This window comes from Ceratotherium simum, chromosome 6 (genome assembly GCF_057802395.1).
Source record: "Ceratotherium simum simum isolate JZ-2026a chromosome 6, ASM5780239v1, whole genome shotgun sequence".
Classification (NCBI taxonomy): Eukaryota; Metazoa; Chordata; class Mammalia; order Perissodactyla; family Rhinocerotidae; genus Ceratotherium; species Ceratotherium simum.
Window position 1 is genome coordinate 80781031 of NC_141905.1, and position 23147 is coordinate 80804177.

A 23147-nucleotide genomic window follows, 5' to 3' on the forward strand; every position below is an offset into this window, starting at 1 on the left:
GAACCTAAAAGCCCAGAGCAAACAGGGTGTGGTGGTGATGAACTTGTGTGAGAATGGCTTGAGCCACCCATGGGTTGCATTATTTCCTTTTGAAATTTTTACGCCAAATCATCAATCATGTCCATTGCAGAAATGCCTACCAGCACCTGGACAATCTTAGGACAGACTGAGCCCAATGGAGGCAAGGATGTACCATACACCACCTACCATGTACCATGACCATGGCCAACTTGCTTGTTATGGTTGTCTCAACTCAGAGAGCAGTTCCTACAGGTGGGCAGAATGGTTCTATCACGAGACGCTTTCTTTGTGTTATTGTTTCTGTAACTTAGCTCTGATGTATGACAGCATCAAACAAGATGGCCTATTGTCCAAGCAAAGAGGTCAGCCAACTTTTCCCCTAAAGGGCCCAATAGGAAACATTTTAGGCTTTGCAGGCCACGCCATCTCTGTCACAGTTACTCAACTCTGCTATTGTAGCCCAAAAGCCACCGTAGACAGACAATATGTCATCTAATATTTATTGGCTGTGCTCCAGTAAAACTTCACTTATGGACACTGAAGTTTGAATTTCATATAATTTTAATGTGTCATAAAATACTATTCTCATTTTAAATTTTTTCAAACATTTAAAAATGCAAAATCTAGTCTCAGCTCACACGTCGTACAAAAGCAGGCAGCAAGCCAGAGCTGGCCCCCAGTGTCACACTTCTCTCTGGGTATCATGTCAATACAGGTAACAAACCCTGATTGTTGGTTGAGCTACTTCTTTTCATGTTCCTTTGATGTTACCTGGGTTATTTTTCCAGAGGTGTGGATGGGTGTGGCCTGACTGATAGATATAATTAGAGAAGGCTTCGGGAGGAGATACGTCCTGATGCCTAGGATGGGACCACTGCCCGAGGTCTCAGGGACGCTGCCCTCCTTACACCCTCTTTCCCCAGCCAGGCCTGTCCCAGAGACTCATAATAAGTCCAATATTGTTCCTTCCATCTGGATGACCCCCTGTGAAGCCAGGACTTTTGAAGATGGGAAGCACCCTTTGGTTGATGCGTCCTGAGCTATACCAGGTTGGAAAGCCTGACCAGCGGGAGTGACCAAGAATGTCTGACCAGTTTACAAGGATTGTCACAAATACCTGAGCCAATGTAAAAACACCGCCCCTCCCTGCCGCCCTCAGGAACCACAAGAATATTAGGAGAAGGGAAAATGATTCCAACTCATGCTTCTGCTGGGCTATCAGGAATTACTTCAATGATATACGCCCCTGACAGCACGTCTGGGAAGTCTTGGTGGCGATCCTTCAGCTCTTTGGCTTTGCTGAGTGAGAGGAAAAGCACCCGAGTTAGCATGAGGTCTCAACGGGCCTCCTCTGCTGAGACTCAGCTCTCACCCAGCTTCTCCTCCTGTCCCTGATGCTAATGTCACTTCCTCCAGGAGTTTTGATTCTGCTTTAAATTGCCTGTCTGCTAGGGTCAAAGATTTACTGAGTAGCAGCAAGGGAAGTGCTTTATCATTATTATTATTAATTTTATTAATTAACTGATAGTAGCTACTACTTAAGGGGTCAATACAGTACAGTCATATGTCGCTTAATGACGGGGATATGTTCTAAGAAAGGCGTCGTTAGGCTATTTGGTCACTGTGTGAACATCATAGAGCGTCCTTACACACACCTAGATGGTACAGCCTAGTACACACCTGGGCTAAATGGTACTAATCTCATGGGACCACCATCATGTACACGGTTCCTCATTGACCAAAACATCGTTACAGTGCATGACTGTATAGTGGATGGCCTGTTTGGAGCACAAGCTCTGCCATTGTCTAATTGTATGATCTTTGGCAGTTGCTCAACTTCTCTGTGCCTTAGTTTTCTCACCCGCAAAATAGGGATAATGATAGGACTCTATGACGGGGGTTGATGTGAGGATTACATGAGATCCTCCAGGTACGGCACCTGGGCCAGTGCCTGGCACAGAGGAAGCAGGTGAGAAATAGCAGCTAGCGTCACTGTGGCTGGTGACCATTGCCACCACCCACTGAGCCAAGCCTTGACACATGTTAACTCATTCGGTCCTCACCACACACCAATATGCCTGCACTCTTATCCTCATCCTAGGGAGGAGGAAACTGAGGCACCAGAGGTAAAGTCACTCCCAAGGTCACAAGCCAGGAAGTAGCGGAGCTGGGACGAGAACCCAGGAAGCCAGACCCCAGGGCCCGTATTCCCTCCCTGCACCTCCATCTCCCGTAGTTCCCAGACAAGGAGCCGACGCACATTTTAGTCTTGGCAAATCAGTCCACATTCTGGAGTGCTAAGAAAGGAACCACCATTCTTTATATGTATCTAAACTATGGTAATGTGTTCACAATTAATTAGTAGTTAATTAAGTATGATAATTAATATATGAATATCTATATTAATAGGTTCTGCCCTTTGCCGACCTTACCTACAACAGTTTCAACCATGCCCGTGGTTACCAGGACTCATGCGATTACACCACATTTTTTCATCAAGGTTAAAACACAAGTGTGTTAGGAGCCTGGCAGGCACAACTTCCATCAGCTCGGGGAAAACAAGCCCATCAGTCATGCTGGGCCTGAGCCGATTCCTGGAGCCACAGCCCACACGCGGCAGAGCTAATGAAGGGCAGGGCGCTCTGGGGCCGAGGGAGGTGCTTGGGGCACTCCTGGACTGTGGGTTTCAACAGAACAAGTGGTGAAAGGAAGGCATGAGGGAGAGTGACCAACACCCCCTGTTGCTCAGGCCTGCCTTAAAGAGGAGGGCAGAAACTTCTAGAAGGAAGGACTTGCTCAGAACACAAAAACAAAAGTGAAAGATAAAACAAGAGGCCAAGGCTAATGGCCCCTCCTCTCTTTCCTAATGTTACTTAATTTTAACCAGAAACTGAGATATCTTAAGGCAACGTAAGTTTTCTCTTTCAGGGGAGCCAGTGAGAGCCTCCTGAAGTTCAGGTGTATTTAAATCTAAGACAGACACAGACATCCTGGTACCCACCTGGATGTGAGCGACATCATTCGGATGACAATATACTTCTTCCTGGTGATGGCTTTGCCTGGTGGGACAACAAAATGACAACAGAAGGTCAGCCCACTTGGCAGCTGTGCCAGGGACACAAGGATCCACGAGGTCCAGTCCCCAGTTTGCAGTGTACAGTCAGGGCCATGGGGGACGCACTAAGGTGGTCCAAATCCTGGCTTGGGCCTCTACCTGCCGTGGGACCTTGGGAGACTCCTGTTATTTCAGTCAGTGGCCAGAAACCTGGGAGTGGGCCTGGATTCCTCTTTGCCTCACCTTGAACTCTGATGAGGGTTCCATCCCTTACACAAATCTGGAATGTCACCCCTTTGCTCCAACCTGGTCTGGATTACCAAGAGAGACTCTTAACTAGGCTCCCAACTTCCACCCACCCTCCTCCCAGCCACGAGAATGATGTTTCAAAGTCATCAACCAGGTCATGGGCTTCCCTGTTCTCAATGTCGTTAAAATGCGACCCAAGTCCCTCACCACAGCCTCCTGTGATCCTGGCTGACTTCTCTCCACATCTGTCTGCAACTCCACACGTTCACAGCAATCCAGCTGCATGATACCAGGGAGAAACCAGCTTAGTGCCTAGGGCCCCCATGCTTCATTACCAGGAAAATGCAGTCTTGTCTCAGACAGCAGCGTGGGGGCGCTGCGGGGGGCTGGGAGAGGCGGAGGGCGCACCACCATGCCTCATTTCCTCTGCTTGTTGCAGACTAGCTTTCAATCATGGAGGAAGCCAGTCCACAGGGTGTGCATCGATGCAAGATAAACTCACAGTTTAGGGAATGCTGCACCATAGGAAACAATCCCTGAACAACAGGCTCCCCTCACGCCCTCCCACCATCATTCTGGAGGCTATTGTTATATGGTGTGTTCCACTTGGGCTTAGAAGGGAAAACTGCCAGGTGAGTAGACATCACTCCTCACACACTCCCGCAGCACTGAGAATTCAGTCCTGATTCCCAGGGACCATCCTGGAGGCGCTGCCATCCTGGGCCTTGCTAGAGATGGCCTGATTTCATCTGTAAATAAGAGTCGAGCTGGGTGACCCCCGAGCTGCGCCCTCGCTCTGACAGTCTGACTCTAAGGCTTCCCTTTTCATGCTTATGTATTTAAACAGACTGAAGTGACATCTTTGTGAGAGGGATAACGCCTCATTCCAGGCAGGTCTTAAGGGAGGGCTCCTGGCAGAGAAAAAGACTGTAGACGAGCCAAGCCAGCTCCTTCAGCAGCCTGGAGACGTCATTTGAAGGAGGTGCCGCTCTGTGACAGGCCAGAACTGCTGACACCTTCAGAATAAAGGCCTGCTCCTTTAACTCCTCCTGGGTTGGACCTGAATTCCACTGTGTTTACTTGTAACTTTGAAACACAAGCGTCTCTGCTGGCATTACACTTCCAGTGCTCAACTCCAGATGCCTCGCTCTTTCCAGAAAAGACAAGAAGGGTAATTTGCAAGGATGCAGTACATTCACGGATTTCACTTTAAAGGAATTAAATAATGTGCTTTGGAAAGTTCATGTGTGAAAAGAAAGCAAAAAAAAAAAAAAAAAAAAGCATGTACATAGATTTTTTAAAAAGACCTTACCAGGTTTACTAATGGGCCTCCGGAGTTTCCATACTGAAACGAAGCAAAAATTACAAAGTTAGGAGTTTGTCGTTACGTGGTCGGATCTACTTCCCTGCCTGGCAGGTTCCCAGTGTAGGTTCTCTCCTGAGATTTGTTCCTGTCAACCTAATATTTTGCTAGAAAAAGGACCTTAACAATTTTGAGAAAGTTTTAGATGTGCCATAAATGGGAATGTTTTTTCTGCTCCAGAGGCCACCTTTGACTCCCTAAAACACCCAGCACAACCTCCTTCTCTTGGCAACAGGCTGGCTGCCCGCTTGCTCCAGCATCACGGTATTTCAAATCTGCACAGCCCCCCATCCGTGTGACCCCGACTTTGCTGCCAGGGCTGGAAACCCACAGTTTGTTCTATTTCCATTACTTCTTGCAGATCACAAGAAAGTTTGGGAATAAAACCTGTTAGGGCAGTGAGTGAACAAAACATGTTGTGCTTGTTATTTACTAGACAGATGTAGGGAGAAAAAAACATTGCTTTTTAGAAACGTCAATCCTATAGGGAGACAGCTGCAGTGGAAAAATGTGATTTAAAAAAGATCCCATGTATGAGATTGCGTGGCACAATCCTGGCCTCGTTAGACCTTGAACAGCGTAGGGGTGACGCTCAGACTGCGGCCCAAGCGGAGCAGACCCCTCCTGGGGCCACAGAGCCTGTACCAGGGTGAGCGGCCCTCCTGCAGGAAGCAGCTCCACTGAGGGGCCGCTGACTCCTCGAGGCGGGGCTCCTCCCTGCGGCAGACCTGGGCGGCTACAGGCCCTTCACAGGAGCCCCTGTAGACGGCTCGGGCGAGACCAGCCCTCCGCCTCAGCTGCTCTAGGGGTGCAAAGGGAACCCCTTGGGCAGCACCTTGAGGAGCCTGCCTCACCCCTGGTTCCTAAGCCCGGCTTTCCTAATCCCGCCCGGCCCAGCAGGCGGGACTCACGGTGATGATGGCGTCTGGCTGGATGTTGTCCACGGCCAAGTTCCGAGCCCCAGCTCTTTGCCGCCGCGCTGGGTGGTGCTGACGATCCCGGTAGTGACCGTGTTCTGAAGGGAAAACGGGCTTCCAATGGCGACCACGAACTCTCCCGGCCGCAGCTCCGAGGAGCGGCCAAGCAGCAGGACGGGCAGGTTTCCCTGGAAACACAAGGTTGGCATGGCTGCGTTTGGTTGAGTTCACAGGATGGATAAACGCACAGGTGTCACCGAACGCCCAGCAGTGCTCACCGGGCCTTGGGGGAAACTGAGGTCAGGCCTGTCATCCCTTCCCGGGCCGAGGGCCACACTTCCCTCCCACCCACAACAATCAACACGTCCTGAGCTGTCACAGGGCAAGGCCAAGACAACGTGGGGAAGTTACTGGAGTCTCAGCACACCTTGAAGCTGTCGGCACAGACTCGCTCTGAAACCTTGAGGCCAGGAGACAGAGGGAGACGAATTTAGGATTTGGGGCAAGACTACCTGGGGGTTCTTAGGGAGTGAAGCCCCAAAGAAGGATCCTGAGCCCACACACCCCTGTGGTGGAAGGGAAAGAGGGGATCTGCCCCCCTTATCATAGACACATTCACCTGAGTCCCAGAGAACCGGGAGCACTGAACACCAGGAACAGCACTGACTCAGTTCGGTAGCCTCTGTGCTAAGGCCCCAGCAATTCTGGGGAGGGGCCGGGATGGGCTTGGTGCTCAAGGCATCCAGGCCCCAGGTGCCAAGGCCCAAGAGGTGTGCTCTCTCCTCGTCTGAAAAGGTCTTCCGTCAACCAACACCTCTGCTCCCTGACCGGGTGGGCAGGTTAACCCAACAAGCCCTATTCCTATGCCTGTGAAGGTTGGGCGGAGCCAGGAGCCCCAAACCACTCCCCAAGCTCCTAAGCCTCCAGCGGAACTCCAGGAAGCTCAGCATGGCCTGTTTACCCTGGGCCCACGCCAGCTGGCCCTGTGGGGAATGATGTCTTTCAACAGTAGCGAGGTGGGGCGTGGGCGGGCAGCTTTCAGGGCCCGTGGTGTGCACTCTGCCACTCTGGGGGAGGCACTCTGGGAAGGTACCTTTCCTTCAGGGCCTAGGAATGGCCCTCAGGGCTGGGTTTAGGGCTGGGCAAGGGAACACAGCAGCAAAGGCTCCTGGGGCTGAGGCTGCCTGGCTGCCCAAGATAACAGTTACTTTTCACCAACTTCAAGGCAAGAAATCAACTTCAAACAGAGAAAGGTGGGCCCAGCCCCATCAGCTCAGCCACCAACTGGGAACCACATCAGGAAGCGACATGGCAGGACTCACTGAGAGGTCTTCATCAGCATCTGCTCACCACATCCCTGCCACTCCACCTCCCTACCCTGGGAAGGGGCCTGACCCAGGCGCCCAGGTCTCAGGGGGCTTAGAAGGCAGAGGGGCCTAAAGACAGTGCTCCCTCAAACTCTCGTCTTCCAGGTCTGAGCTCAGGCCCAGAGAACGAGGGAAGGAGGCAAACGCTTTTAGGGGAGCAGATGCTGTGAGGACAGAGAGGAGAGACCCTCCTGAGGGGATGACAAACCAAGGGCCTGCGAACCGCTCAGCCTGCCCACTGGGGAGCGCCAGGCCCCCAGGGGACACTGCCTGCTGCCGACAACGGGCCCGGAGAGCCCAGGACAGCCTGGCTCCAGCGCAGTGAAGTCGTCCACACTCAGGTGACCACATGGGCTTGGACAAGTGGACAGCAGCCATACGAGCCCGGAATCTCCCTGAGAACCAGTCCTCACTTGAGCACAAGAGGAGGAAACGCAGGTCACAAGAGCCCTGTAGTCAAACCTGCACCAATGGGCGAGACCAATTACCACCTTAAGATTTTATTCCCTCAAACATTTCATAGACTACGAAGGACAATCATACCACAGAAAAAAGCAGGTAGATTACATATGGGGGGCTATAGTATGAAGTCTGAATTTATGTGATGACAATCAATCCAGATGACAAAGCACTTTCATGACCACCTTGGGAGTTAGGGCATATTTCCCCCCTTCTTACAGATGTGGAAACAGAGGCTCAGAGATGGAGTGACTTCTCACAGCTGATGAGCAGCCTAAGAAGAAAACAGGAGTCCCAACTCTCAGACCTGCCCCTAGTACGCATTAACCCAGAATTCTAACTGTAGGCAGAAATCTTTGCAGGGGAGTGACATGGGACAGAGATGTGGGCGAGGCCAGGTTTACGGTTCTCGTGAAGTCAAATGCCTTTTGGGGGTCATTTTGGGGGCCGGCTGGCCCCAGGAACATCAGGTTCTCCAGTCAGTTCCAGATCCAAGTGAAGCTCATTCTCAGCCTGAATCCTCACCTCAGGCCTGTCTCTCGGTGCAGCTGTACCTCCACTGGCCAAATTCCTGCTCAGTAATTGAGCATCTTATTCCAAAGCTGTCTAGACACACACTCCATGGGGGGACCTGGGGCAGATGAAACCCAGATATGGCTGGAAGCGCAAAGCCACGCCTCAGCCTTGACCTGCAGATGTGGAACATGGGGGCCGCCCATTCCTGGTGTAACCCTGCGATGCTGTCCGCAGGCTGGTTCCCGCGTCACCCACATCAAAGCTGTCTTGGGGCTGCCGGCTGCAGAGACTCTGTCGGGTCTCCCTCTGAAGCGGCCCCAGCTACAGGCCATCTCGGAGATGCCAGCCCCTCTCCTAACAGCCACTTCCCACATCTCACCATCTCGCTGGACCTCGAGGCACGTCTACGATGTCAAAGCAGAGGCATCCCCGCCACTTGGCAGAGCAGGAGGAGAGGAGGAAGGACGGGGAATGCAGCTCCCGTCCTCACGTCAGGTTCTCCAGCCACGGGGGGATGAAAATGCAAGTGGGGCATGCGCACAAAAGCGGCGAGGTGGCAGAGCTCGCCAGTGGCAAAAGCAAAACTCCGAGGCTCCGAGGCTCCGTATCAGAGCCGAGAAGGAGCCCTGGGCCCCACCTTGGAGGGCCTGTAGCTCACGTGTGGCCCAAGTCCCTCAAAGACGAGGGACATCCCAAAGTGAGTCCATCGCACTGCCGGTTCTCAAGGTCACGCTTCTGCTCATAAGAGGGAGGAGCCTGGGAGGTGTCTAGATTGAAAAGAGGGGGAGTCTAGGTTGACATGCACCGCCGCCGGCAGTCCACAAGTGACTCACTGATGCTGAAGGATGTCCTCACAGCAGAACCAACAAGAGGGAACTTAAGAAAATCCCCCTAACACCCGACTTATCAGCCCACGCCACCCAGGTTGATGGAGAGACAGCCCAGATGAGGCTGTGAGGAGTCCCAGGTGTGGACTCCAGACTTATCTTGTCTGTGTGAAATCACTGAACCCTAGCCGCAGGCGGGATACTAACTGTGTGGCGGATTTAATGCTGAAACTTGGAAGATGCTGGTGCATCGCACGATTAAAGAAGGCTCTACCGTTCATTTAGATTACAGCAAGCAAACAACCACCAGCAGGCCTGGCAGCACTGGGTCCAGGAAACAGCCGACACGAAAGAGAACTTTCTCAACAAGATTCACAGAGCGTCTCCTATGTGCCCAGCACAGTGAACACAGAAGATCAATGAAATCCACCATGCCCCGCAATGACATCCACCACCTGACGGGTGGACACACACACCAGGACACACAGCCGTAGAAAGAGAAAGTCCATCTCCCTCCCCACGGTCAGCTCAGCCTAGAATCTTCCGTAAGGGCTAAATATAGATCAACACTAAAAATGATTTGGGTGCATCAGTTAGGGTTTTTTCAGCTACAACTAATAGAAAATCCAACCTGAAATGGAATAAATACCCACCTGTTCATGGGCAGGGTGGTGCCAGGGCCGATCACCTCAAATTCTCAAAGGACAACATCGAGAGGGGCTCCTTCCTTCTTTCTGTCTGATCAACTTCAGCCTGTTCTCATGGTCACGAGACGGCCATAGCCCTTCCAGACATGACATAAAGATGTGACATGCCCAGGGGAAGTAAGAGGGTCTTTTCTCCCTGCTGTCTCTTCAGAAGAGCTGAGAATCCAGAAGGGCCCAGCGCATGGGTCATCGGCGAGCATCCGGTCGTCTGGTGACCCTCAACCACCCTTTGGGGAGGGGAACGTGGCCCCATGACTGCCTTAGCCCCTCAGGATTTGCCTGAATTAGGAATGGGGTGGGTCGGGGGGACCTAAGACAAGCCCAGGGTTCCGCCAGCAGGGAGAGGAGGCTGAGGGGTGGGCGGCCATCAGAGTCCATGAAGCTTAGAGGAAAATTGTTCATTTTAGAGTGGTGATCCTAACACCCACAGTGTTTGCAAAGCGCTCTAATAACTATACGCTCGTTCATGCCAGGTTTTTGGGGGGTGGGCATAGGGGCAAGAGGAGAAGTCGGCTTCAAAGGAAAGTGATCGTCAGTGCAAGGTACAAGTGGTCCAAGCAGAGCCTGGCCAGCGCCTCGTGCTCTGTCATTCCCTCGGCCTTTACAGCCAGCCGTCCCTGGGACAGAGGGGACAGGCCTTGTGCCCTTTCGGCTCAAAAGGGGACTGACGGTCCCACAGCAAAGGTGGTGGTACAGGACTGGAATCCCCACCTCCTTCATTCCAGGTCTTCTTCTCACCAGCCCACTCGGCCCAGATGCTCACGGTGCACGGCCGGCCATCAAGAAAGAGCTCTTTGTGCCTGGACCATTTCACAGGGGCAGGTGGCGGGAGCAGAGGTGACACAGAACAGGACGATGGGGGCGTTGAAGAGAAATCAGAATAGAGGCCAGCCGGAAGAGCCGAGTTCGTGCGTCCTCAGAGTGAGGGCCCGGGCCATGCTGTTTCTCGAGTGTGGGAGCCCGAATTATTCTCAGACAAGCCGGGCTGGGGCGTGGAGGCAGGCCTGTGTTGCACTGTCTGCTTCACGTGCTCTGCATGTGGCCTGGGCTCCCGCTGAAGGTGAGTCACAACGGCCAGCCTCCTGGGGGAAGAAAGCTGAGCTGTGCTGAGAAATGTCCCAGGCTGAGGGCTGCTTCAGGCTTACCCTCCAGCATCAGCCAAGGGTGGTGCAGAAGCGAAGACTCAGACAAAATGCACACATGCACATGCACACACGCACACACACACACAATGCCACACCCTGGGAGCACCCTGTCCTAGGCAGCAGGACATCTGAGTTTGGTCTTGGTCCTCAACTAACTCTATCACCTTGGATCTCTGGGTCTCCCTTTTACCACTTCTAAAATAAGGGGATTGAGCTGGTAACATCCAAGGTCACCCCAGCTCTGACAATTAGGGTTCTTTCCAGAAGACCTGGTTGACTTCCAAAAAAGCTATTAGCAGATAATGGTTAAATTGGTAAGATCAAAACAGGTATCAGGGTCCTTAATAAATCTCTTTTCACACAACTCCCCCAGGGGGTCATAATCCCTGTGAACTCCTGCAGCTGAAAGGGGAGGGAGGATTCCTGGGATTCTCCAGATGCTGGCTCAGCCAGTGACCCTCTAGAGAGGTCCTAAAAGCAATGACGCATCAGCACTTCAGCTTCCGGCCGCACTGGGCTTTGCCAAATGGCCCCTTTGTGCTCATTTTGTTGGAACCTCGTTCCCTGAAGCTTGGAGAAAAGAGCAAGAAAATGAATCAATTAAACTAAAGGAAAATTGGCAGTTTCTTTTTAAGCTAATGAGGCAAGTCAACTACTTCTTTCTCTTCCTGGAAAAGTATAAAGTGCTCCTGTTCCAAAAATGGTCTGTTTTGCTGAATCTGTGGAAGCCAATGCATCCACCAGCTGCCCAGCTCACTCGTTTTCCAGGGGCTGGGCTTCCAGGCTGGTCCTGTGTGTTGGCTGAAGGTTCCTTAAAGGCTAGTGTTGCAGCAACTGGCTGCTACTCAGCTGAGTGATTCAATGCGGCTTCTGGAAACAGTTATGCTAACCTCATTTTCTTTAAAAAATATGCAACGGGGAGAATAGCACACCCCCCATACCCGGCAAGAGGCAGTGCCAGAGAGCTCGCAGGCCCCCTAAGAAAAAAACAGGCCGCAGGGGAGTTCAGGGGGTGTTAGCATCTAAGACGTGCCTGAGAGACAGTGACCCAGCCTGAGTCAGGAGGGAAGTGAGCCCACGAGGGGTTGAGGGACAGCGGAAGGTGAGCGGATCAGTGGACTGTGGACCCAGATGAACCAGGGATTCGCTGGAGCTGAGCTACTAGGGGCAGGACCAGCTACATAATTTGTGGAGCCCAGGGAAAAATGAAAATGCAAACGCCTTGTTCAGAAAGTGCACAAAAAGTGTCATTTAAGATACTAAAATATAACCCTTTTTCTTTTCTTCCACATTCTCTCTCTTGACCTGTCATGATGTTTCCTATTTGTTATTTAGTGTCGTGCTCCCTGGGACACAAAAGATACCAGGTGAGTGTGGACACGCAGGGCCTCAGGTCTCAGCGCTCTGCCTACCACATACCAAACGGACCCACACACAGTGCCTGGCTGGGGGCAGGGAACTCGAGCCAGGCATCTCCCCAACCCAAGGGCCCATCGCTCAACCCGCAGAGGATGAACAACCCCCAAGGGCATTGCAACTTCCTTCCAAGCAGGATGTACTAGGTACCTGGATGGGGTGGAAGAGGCCTGGCCCTGCCTAGTCACTGGAGTAACACCTCAGGGGGTCATCTGCCCAAGGCCTGCCACCACTCGCTGCCCCTAGAGGCCGTGGGGTGTGTGCACCCAAACACAACTCTCCCCATGCCCACACCCCCTGGGATGAAGGGGTAGTGACTACTGCATGGGGCCAGGTGTCCCAGGTGACAGGGGAGCAGGGAGGCTGAGAACCCACCCTGGGGAGGTAGGGAGGTGGCAAGAGGAGGAACAGTGGTGACTCAAGTCTCCAAGCCCCCAGCACACACCCCGCTGACTCATTGGACTTCACTTAGAAAAGAGCAACTGCAAGATAAAATTAAGCCAGTGACCTCAGAGCATTAACCCCCAAGCAGGGGCCCTTCTGAGCACAGGGCCTGTGAGTGCACACGTCACACGCCCATAAAGCGGCCGTGCCAGGGCAGGAAGCGGTGGACGAGAGTGAGGAGCTTGGGATACAGATTAGAGAGGGTGGAGGTTATCGGTGATGACAAGGTCAAGGGTACAGCCAAGGGTACAGCTGCAGGGGTGAGACCACGGGGCCGAGAGGCCAGGGCAGACAGGATCTGCTTCATAGCACTGAGGTCACCCACACACAGAACTCAGAAGAACAGGGTTCTTCCATCTGTTTCCCCACTTGACATGTCATTGTTGCTGAATAGGGACGGCAGAAGTGGGAGAGGTGGGATGAATGGGAGGGTGGCAGGGTGGGAGAAGGTCAGATGGGAGAGATAAGAGGAGTGGAGAGATGGAGGGAGAGAGAAAAAGGAGAGAAGATGGCTGTGCGGAAACAAAAAGAGAGCAAACGAAAAACGAAACAGCCTTGCTCCTCGCTGTTTATGAACACCACCGTAGTATTAGTCTCCTGTAAGTATATCAAGAAACGTTGGCATTTCAAATATTCCCTTATTCTTGTTGTTTAAACCACGAAATGTCAACAGTTGTATATGGGAGCCCAGCAGCCAGTGATTGTAAATGTCCTGCAGCATCCAGACGAGGAAAAACATCGTCTCCATCAAGCGTAACTCTTGCCTTCTCTGTACGTCAGCCCCTCTGATCCCTCCACTTTCGTCCACTGACTTCAGCTTGGCCAATATCGCTATCCCAGTGTGGCCAACAGTGTTTGGCCAATAAGTATTTACGAAAATCAACAAATGTAGAAGTGAATAAATGAAAGAATCAACAAACCAGATCTTAAACGATCCATCAGGATCTTAAAATTGGGGTTAGCTCAATAATTGGGGTTAGCCAACGCCTGGCATTTCAGGCCGGGTAACTGACTCTGGATGCAGCCTGGTTTTCAGCCGTCTTTCATCCTACACTGTGTACAGAGGTCTCCCCAGCCCCCAGTGCCTCTACCTCTCCTCCTACTTGTTCCTTCTTTGTACTTATCACCAGATTCATTGCAGTTTAGCTGTTTCCCACACTAGACAACAAGCTCCATGGCTTTCACCCATTACTGATACATTCTCAGCACCTAACACGCACCTGTCCAAGATAGATGCTCAATAAATATTTATAGTCAATGAATAAGGAAGAACTGAAACAGTGAATAAACCAAACCTTAATAGATCATTAGGACTTAAAATTGGAAAATAATTTAAAACATCTTGGAATTCATGTAAATTCCTCTCTACTGATATTACAAGAAATGGGCAAAAATAAGACCTCTCTGTGCTTAATCCAGCCAAACCGAAGCATCGTCGTCAGCAAAGAAGCACAATTCCCTCCAAGAGAAAGAGCAAATGAAATCAGCATCTCTGTCCTTTCCCTTTTGGTGACCTAGTGTGTCACCTCTCTTGGCTTTTACATACGTATTTAGCTCTGAGCACATTCAGCTCCTCTAAGACAAGGTGTTAACCGTCTCACACTGGGGTTGGCAAACTTTTTCTGTGAAAGGCCAAAAGGTAAATGCTTTTGGCTTCACAGGCCATATGGTCTCCATCCCAACTACTCAACTCTGCTGTTGCAGGGCAAAAGCAGCCATAGACTCTACATAAAGGAATGGACACGGCTGTGTTTCGATAAAACTTTATTTACAAAAACAGATGGGGGGCTGGATTTGGACTGCAGGCCGCATTTGGTCAACATGGACTCTAACACACTGTTACACACTCACTAAACTGTCAAATGGAATCAGTGAAGGGCACAGGAGACATTCCCGATGGGGCACCTACAAATTCAGCCCCGACAACCTGGGAACTGCTTTGTCAGAACCATAAATAATAGTCTTAATCCAGTTCCCTGAAGAGAGAGCGCCAAAATGAAAAAAGGCATTACCATATTCGGAGAAAAACATAGACAAAGAATTTCCTTAACAATCAACTGAAGTTCTTGAAACTGGGCCAGAGAACACAAAATGGCTCCAGTTTTGATGATCTGGGGAACTGAAACATTCCAGAAGGAGCTGCAACCAGAACAATAAGGAGCCACGTCCCCATCAGCCTCTGGACAAAGGCTGGCACAGGGGAATAACAGCCGGCTTCCACTCTGCTGTCTGGATGTACATGACCTAATGATAAATATTGATTCCCACCCCCTAAAAATGGTAAAAATAATACGCTAATAGAAGCCTTGCAACATCAGCAGGGTCTGTGGCATCTTTAGCAAATGCGATGGCAGCCCTCAAGTTCAGGGAGAGAAAGAAGAGAGACCACAAGAAGGCCAGTACAGAGGGAGTGGGGAGAAAGAATCCAGAATGGAAAAACACAGAGACAAATGAAGAGGGTAACTGTGGTGGCACAGTCCACATTCCAGGCTCCCCGAGCTTTATGAGCTTGAGTGACAGACTCCAGAAGACGGGAAGCTGCTCCAGAACGGGCTCCGTGTTATCTGATTCACTTTTGGACAAGCTCGGGCAGCTTAGTCAGCCCTTCTGACAATCGGGTTGCCTGAGGAGAACCGGCTGCCGGCGGTGGGCATGAGTCACACTCAGCGCCTGGCCACTCCCCGCCCCCGCCACCGTCCCAGGGGGCCGCCTGGAGCCTCCCTCCTCACCCAGGGATCTCGGGGCAGATTCACCACACACTGGGCCAGATTCAGGCTGGAGAAGACAGGCCACAGGCCCCTCACCCCACTTCCTGGAGTGACCCCAGTTCTGAACGTCACTGAGATCAGTGGTGTCAGCTCTTCTGGCCCCGGCAGCCAGCTCAGCAGTAAAGGGACCCTCTGAAAACAAAGCAGCCCCGAGCCCAGAGGTCTCCCTCTCCAGCCACTTCAAACAGGCCTGAAGGTGGCATCTGGCCCGAAGGTGGCCAGGGACGGGTGCAGGCCCGGGGGTGCCAAGGGAAGAAAACCACCTCACAAGCCTCCACAAGGCGGCTTCCAGATATTTCCCTGGCTGCTGGCATCACAGCAAAGAGCCCACAGGAATCCCCACCAGTGCTTTGATGTCCCCAAGACCACAGAGCTACTGCAGCCCCGGCAGAGCCACAGGCCCATCCAACTCCAGGCACCCCTTGGGATCAGATGAGCACTGGCCACGGAGTCTAGGGGGAAGAGGAGGGTTCTGCAACCAGCCTGCTACAGGATCATCTCCTCATCTGAAATGAGAGAGAAGCTCACAGCGTGAGCCCCTGGTGCCTCCCCCGCACCAGCATTCCACAGAGCAGAGGGCCCTGAAGTTCATGCTCGGGCATGTTGTCAAGCATCTACTACCTGAGAAGCGACCAAGACAGGTGTGTGCCCACACTCCAGCAGCGGACATAAACTTAAATCTACAAATAAGTAAGACAACAGTCAATTATGTAAAGAGAGGAGGAGGGAAAAATGATCAGCACAATGTGATCATCTCTCGGTTTTGTGTCCCCAGAGTGATCGGGGGGAGGGGGGATTGGCACATGGGGAGCTACCTTCAGTAGGGGGTCAGGGAAGGGCTAAGGCAGAATTTAATCCAAGACCTGAAGGATGGGAAGGTCAGCTATGGAGGAGCTGGAGGGAGACATCCCAGGGGAGGGGATGACCAAGACCCTCAGGAGAACAGCCCTGGTTTGTGGCAGGCAATAGAGGAGGCAGATGGCTAAGCAGAGTGAGTGAGGGGCAGAGGGAGGAGATGAGGTTGGGGAGGGAGGGAGGGAGGGGGCACCCTATCAGGCTGGACTTCAAGGCCCTGGCAAGCAGTTAAGATCTCTTTGTAAGAACAGTGGGAAATGGGTAAAGGGTTTTATATAGGGTAGACAGGACATGATCTGAAAGTTGCAGTCATTGAGGGGGGCATATGCTTTTCTCCAGCGTGTTTCCTAATCAACACAGCTGGAAAAACAGCTGGAACAAAAGGAATTTTCCCCTCTTACCTTCTTCAGACAACCCCAGTATTTCTGCCCTGTACTCTGGCCTAAAGAAACCAAATCGCTCTCTTTTTACCTCTCGCTCTCTCTCTCTTTCTCCCCCTTTCTCCCTCTGTGAACCATTCAGGGAAAAACTGCGTGGACAAAATGTTGCCTTTGGATAAAAATTTTAAATGCTCTGCAAACAGGGCCGGTGTCATGTTGAACACATTTGGAAACAGTTTGTCTCTGAAGCTGCACTAGTTTGCCCTCAAAGCTGCTTTCTATTAAAACGTTCGCATGCACACTGTCTGTCCTTGCTTCCTGCAGCTGGCATTCCCTCTCCAGGCAAGTGCGGGCCCCAGTAGCAGCCAAGGAAAGGGGAGTTGCAAATCCTAGGACAGAAGCACAGAAAGGGATGCCTGGCCACCATTGGAGGGGATGATCCCACCTCCTCCTCCAGCTTGGTGGGGGGCAGCAGACCAGGCAGAGACAGCTGCTCTGCTGTGTGCTTTCTTCCGAAAGTTCTCCCTGACTCAAAACTCAGCAGGGAAAGTGAGTGCACATGTGTCTGCTCAGCAGTGAGAAGCAAAAAAGACAAAAAAAGAGTTTTGGTTGCAAGACCAGAAACGTCTCTGGCAACTTCAAGCCAAGGAGGGGTTACTGGAGATGTGAGGGGAGCTCCAAGAAGGGAAGGAAAAGTAGACAAATTAGGCTCAGAAAGGGCAGGAACTCAGACAGGGGGGTCTCAGCAGCAGCGGCTACACCAGCTTCAGCCACGTAGCTTTTCTGGGGGTGACATCCAGTTACAGCTCCAGAGGGAGGATCTCCTTGGTCTAATGGGTCGTGTCCACCCCTTGGCCCCAGGGAGTGGGGCGCCATGACTGGTGGTCCCATCAAGACTGTCCAGTGGGGGAGAGGTAGACCTGAAGGAAATGTTGGCTGCTGCTCCCAGAAGAAGGGTGGCTGCATGACAAGTGCACAGCGACGACCGATGTCGTCATTAAAGTCATGGTAATTTTCATTCATTAGAAGTGGCTCAAATACCACGCTCAGGAAGGAGAGCAGCTGCTGAAGTCACGGAGAACCCTTCAAGCCAAATCATGACGCTGCGGGGAGGAAATGGGCCCAGATTATGAGCCACCAAGTTAGCCTTTGGGCCTGTGTGGGTGGCGGGCGGTCACACCAGTTTCACTGGGTTATGCGACAATGGCCCTGGGGAGACTGGGCCATGGCCTCACATGACAAGCACCGTTTGGAAGAGTTTTCGATCCTCAAGCTCAATTTTTGTTGGTCTTATTCTGCCTCCTCTGAGTTTTCCTGCTATTGCTTTTTTGTTGTTTCTGAGAGCGACACAATGCGAGGCCAGCTCACACCCCACCACTGCCCGCACGTGTATTAAATCGTGTGCTGGGCTGAACTGCACTCGCCGGGGTCAGACGCTCCTTCCAAACCAAGCCTCACTACAAGCCAGTCTCCGCCCCGCTCCAAATCATCATCAAAGTGCAGGAATGAGAGGGAATGAGCGGGAAGTGACGCATTTACTCTCCCCACTTCCAACTACTATCAGCAAAAAAAGCAGTTTAGTCAGTGGAAACCAGTCTTTGTGTGGGTGTCTGCAATTTAATATCCCTTCATTTCCGATTCCGTTTTGAAAAGCCACATAAGTTCAACTTTGTATTTTCAAGCCCCTTTTTCTTGAGCTAGAAACATAGCTCAAATAGCATGCTGGGGCAGAAAGTCTGGGCTCCCCGGCGCAGGTCAGAAACTCTGCAAAGCTGGTCTGCTGAGATCTTTCACATCCTGCCTGGACATGCCAGGGGTGCCACCAGGACATACCCTCCACTTTGGCTCCAAATCTGAAAAGAATACCCCCGGGCCAAGAGCAGTTGCACGGTATGCGCCCATGAGTTCCAAACACAGAGTTATTCAGCAGGGGCAGCTCACGCAGTGTCCGGATCAGCGCCCCGCCTGCAGAGCCCCCACTGCTGGCCACCTTCCAAGGGCTCGGTGGAGCTGAGCAGTCCGCATGTGGCCACAGGATGTGCTATTCTGGCCGGCCTCCTTCCGGTGAGACTACCACATCCTGGACACCTTTCTAGCAGCATGTTCCTAAACGGGGATGCACCAGCCTTCCCGTGGGCTATTTAAAGTCGAGCCCTCCCTTCACACCAAAAGGTCAGGCTCCATCCTTGGGCACTTGGGGAGCAGCAGCCTGGCTGTCTTAGGAGCCTATAATTTCACCGCAGCGTAGCTGTGTGGCTTTGGGCAGGTTCCTTAAGCTCTCTGAGCCCTTGTTTCCTCCTCTATAAAATGGGGATAATATAGCTATCTTACAGATTAGGTGAAAGTTACAAATGAAGGCAGAACCTGGCCCAGCATTGGAGCTTATCAAACAGAAGTTATTATGATTATACTGTGAAATACACATTTGGAAATATTAGTTGTTGCTCAGAAATTCCACAGTAACCTAATAGAAAGAATATGCAATTTCGACCTCGCCAAACAGCAGTTACCTACACCGCACACAGAGCCCGTTTCTGCCCAGCTGAGCAGCACAGACATAAACAGCCGGTGCAACCACACTGTCTGACCTCAGAGCCCACATCCAGGTAAAGTCACGCAGGGAGCTGGAAGAGAAGATCCCTCCTGGCTCTCAGTCTACGATCTTTTCCCAGGCCAGCAACGAGATTCCAACCTACCCTGATTCTTCCTTCCATATGAAGCCTGGAAAATTACAAGGGTGTGAAGAAACCAGAAAATGCAATCTCAGTGCTCTTGCCACACAGCCAACCAAACCTCCGAAATCAAAGCACCAATGAGTAGGAATTTTTGATGGTCTAGTAAGAACTGGATTTATTTCAGGTATGAAAACTTTGCCAAAGAAATCAACAGAGCAAAAATGACTGCAAGGTGAATATTTAAATAGAAAGCAAACCATTTTCAAACATAATATTTCCCAAATTGAGCTCACTATGTCTCAGTTCTGCAAAAAAAAAAAAATTTCTGTACTCAGATCATTATAATTTGGCGTATACACCTGTTTGCAGGAGAGTCATGAGCACATTAGCATATTAAAAGCTCTGAGAAGTTTTGTAAGGAAGAATCCATTAGCTTTGTTTTAATTCAAGGTTTCCAAAACTTTTCGAGTGTGGAGTATTGTTTTAAAGCACATTTAGTAACCCTGCAATAAAACAATAACAATTTGGGAGACCTGGCTTGGTTTCAAACCTGGTGAATGCACAAATGAATAAAACTGTGTAACAACAGTTGACTCAGGGTCAGGAATGGAAAGGAGACTGAGTTTTCACTGTTTACCTACTAATTTCTTATAAACCTGTTGCTTTCCTTTATAAAAATGTAAAATACTATTTTTACAAGTCTCTGATCTTATAGCCTGCTTATTTAAAAAGCTTCCATGAGCCCCACCCCCCACCCCAGGACACATTCAGCATCTCCTAAATGCTCAGACTTGACAGGTTCAGTCCAGCCTCAGCTCTCTCCCTGAGAATCTCTTGGAATCGGGGAGCTCTGGTGTCTTGTGACCTCTCCAGGTTTTGCCACATTTAGCCAGGGCCCCTGAGAACTCGGTTCTGCGGGTGGGGAACACACTTACCTCGTGGTCAATTTTGATAAGTGCAATGTCCGCCTTCTCATCCACATCCTTGGTTTTGGCTTCGTAGGTGGCGCCACTCTTCAGCTCCACTTTGACCCGGTGCTTGTTGGTCACCACGTGGGCATTTGTCACAATCAGTCCATCTTCGGACACTATAAACCCAGATCCACTGGCCACGGGCACCTCCCTCTTAGAAAAAGGAAGCCTAGAACAGAACCCAAAGGAACACCTCGTTAAGCCTGAAACACTGTAAAATCAACTCTTCAACACATGGATGGATTGGTTCTGCAACAGCAACACACATCTTGCAATTATTACTTTACACACTGGGTTTATTTAACATTAAAAAATAGAACATCAGGCTGACTTTTACATGTATTAAAAAGTTCCACTTAGAAAATATTCTTAGGAAATCTCTTCAGAGCCAGAGGCTCTTAAAACATCTAGAGGGGTCAAGAATGCAAATTTAAATATTCAAACGGGAAAACATCCTTAGGAAGAAAGGATATCTTCCTGTAAGAATATATTCAGTGACACTTTGACACTTTCAAGTGTCTCAAAAATAGCTTGGATGCCTTGCTAACATCAGCATTTATTGGTGGAAGCTTCAGAGTTTCTAAGAAAAAAGAATGCCCTCTTTACTTGCGAAACAATTCAGTGTGAACCATGGCAGGCGCAATCTATTCCACCACATCGGTAATAAAGTTGTATTTGTGGCCCAAACTGTTGGAATCTTCTTGCCCTGAGAACAAAACCAAAGACAAGACATGTAATGATACTGTGCTTTGTGCTGTGGCCACCTGGAGAGGGACATAGGTGAGAAGGCGCCAAGGTACACACTGAGAGGTCTTTGGAAACCGGAAGAGGGGCGAGGACAAGACCACAGACCTGCAAAAAACCTTCCCACTCTCAAGGAAATACCCACTCAGATAAGAGAGCAAAAACCATCAAACATGACCCCTTTACTCAGCTTCTTTCCTCTCAATAGTTTCTCCGTGAAAATGTTGAGCCAGAGACACTCACAAATACCTGGATGTCCTACCAGCTATTCTAAAAAGTTAGTAGCCCAAGGGTCACCTTGACATGGCATCATCCTCCACCAGTGTCCCTTCCCCGAATCCCATGGCACCACAAAGAAGCAACCCTTCTCGGCAAACCACATCACTAAGGGGGGGCTGAGGTAGTTTTTGACGAGATGCCCATCAGACATTATATATTTAAAAGACTATTATGAAAAAGCATTAAGGCAAAGATGCAGATCCTCTTTCCCACTGATGCCACAAAGCCAGCAGAAGCCACTGTCTGTCCCCAGAGCAGTTTTCCTCTACACCTTATTCATTCATTCCAACCCGTGGGACATCCCAGGCAGAAAGGCACAAGAGGTACCTTGATACTCTTGGAAAAAAGAGAGAAGAAAGTCCAAGGTGACTGCTTGCCCAGGGAACTGAGCCATGACGATGGCCCCTGAGTCTGGAACACGCCTCGGGCCTGAGACCTCAGGAGAGACACGGAGGAGGTGTTCTTGTGCTCCCCCTAGGGATCGAACCAAGTTTGGCCGCGGCTGGTGAACGGAGGTGACCGGTGTCAGGGCCAGGTGGCGGTCCTTACCGAGGCTCGTGGGGCACCGTGTGTGACGACGCCTGGGGCACCAACGATGCCGACGTGGTGTGCAGGCAGCTGGGCTGTGGCCGGGCCACGTCGGCCCCAGGAAGTGCCCGCTTCGGTCAGGGCTCAGGGCCGATTCTCCTGGACAACGTGGGCTGCTCAGGACACGAGTCCGACCTGTGGAGCTGCAGCCACAACGGCTGGAACAGCCACAACTGTGGTCACCACGAGGATGCCGGTGTCGTCTGCTCAGGTGGGCCTCCGAGATCCCCGGACCCCCTCCCGGGCAGGGGGGATCTTTGCTGAGAACAGACACACACTTCCCGCCTGCCCGGGGCCCCCACGCGGGCCCCCCACCCGAGCCCCTCCCAGAGATCCTGTGCCTCCCAAGGTTGCCCGAGGGCAGCTGGCCCCGAAAGCAAAAGCACAAGATGGGGGGGGGACCCCTCTTCGGCCAACAGTGAGGAAGCAGAACTGCTTTGGAGCTGTGACGGCACAGTGGGCCGCAGAGAGTGCCCACCGTTCTGCGGCCAGACAGAAGGGGCCTCCTCCTTCTCAGCAGGGTCGAGGGCTCAGTCCACACCCGCGTTTCCTCTGGGGCTTCCTTCTCGGTGCACCACTTCTGGGGTTGCCGTTGGAAAATGGGCCACCCTCACCCCTCGACGGGTGCCTTCGTTTGGGTCTTCCCAGAAGCCAACTCAAGAGAACAGGATTCCAGGCTCCGGTGTGAACTGGGGAGGGCGAGAAGAGCAGTGGAGAAGGGGGCCGGGCTGTGGGCAGTGGGGGGTCGCTGAAGCCCGGAATGCTGATGAGCCACTGAGGACACTGGGGCTGGAGCTCCATCCCGAGCCGAGTCTCCGGGAAGCCTCCATTAATCTCAGAATCCCTGCTCCTGGGCTGGGATTGTTTGGAGGGTAAATTTCACACCTCCCTGAGACAGGAAAAACATCATTTCCTCCAGGCACAGTTTGAGTATGTGTCAATTTGGTAAATTACTATTGAGGCTTGTCTTTTTCACATTCTATGCTTTTGGTTCAATACACAGCAGCCCCTTGGCAGCAAAGACGGGGGAGAAGATTACTCTGATCCTCTTTTTCCAAACAGTAACAAGGTGATTTCTGAATTCATGTCAAATATTTGAAATTAATGCAAATGAGTGAGTGATTTAGTTCTTCTTTGTCGAGAATTGTTTTTGTCAATTCTGGCATATATATGTACATGAGATAATGCAATTTTCTGGGGGAGGGTGATGTGCCTGTGGGGGTAGCTATGTGCCACTACTCCTGGAGCACAGGGACTCATTAGCTACACCTGGCCCTCCACCACCGGATGCCCATTAGAGTAACCTAGAGCTTCAAGCACAGCCGTGCCTGGGCCCACCTGCACGTTCTCTCTGTCTGGCCTGCGGTGGGGCTTGGGTATCTGTATTGTAAAAATTTCCTG

General features: G+C 51.3%; 1 pseudogene; it reads right to left on the reverse strand.

The window, feature by feature from the left end:
• Positions 1 to 1933: 1933 nt before the first annotated feature.
• Positions 1934 to 22547, reverse strand: LOC106803221 (serine protease HTRA1-like; annotated as a pseudogene).
• Between the last annotated feature and the right edge of the window lie 600 nt (positions 22548 to 23147).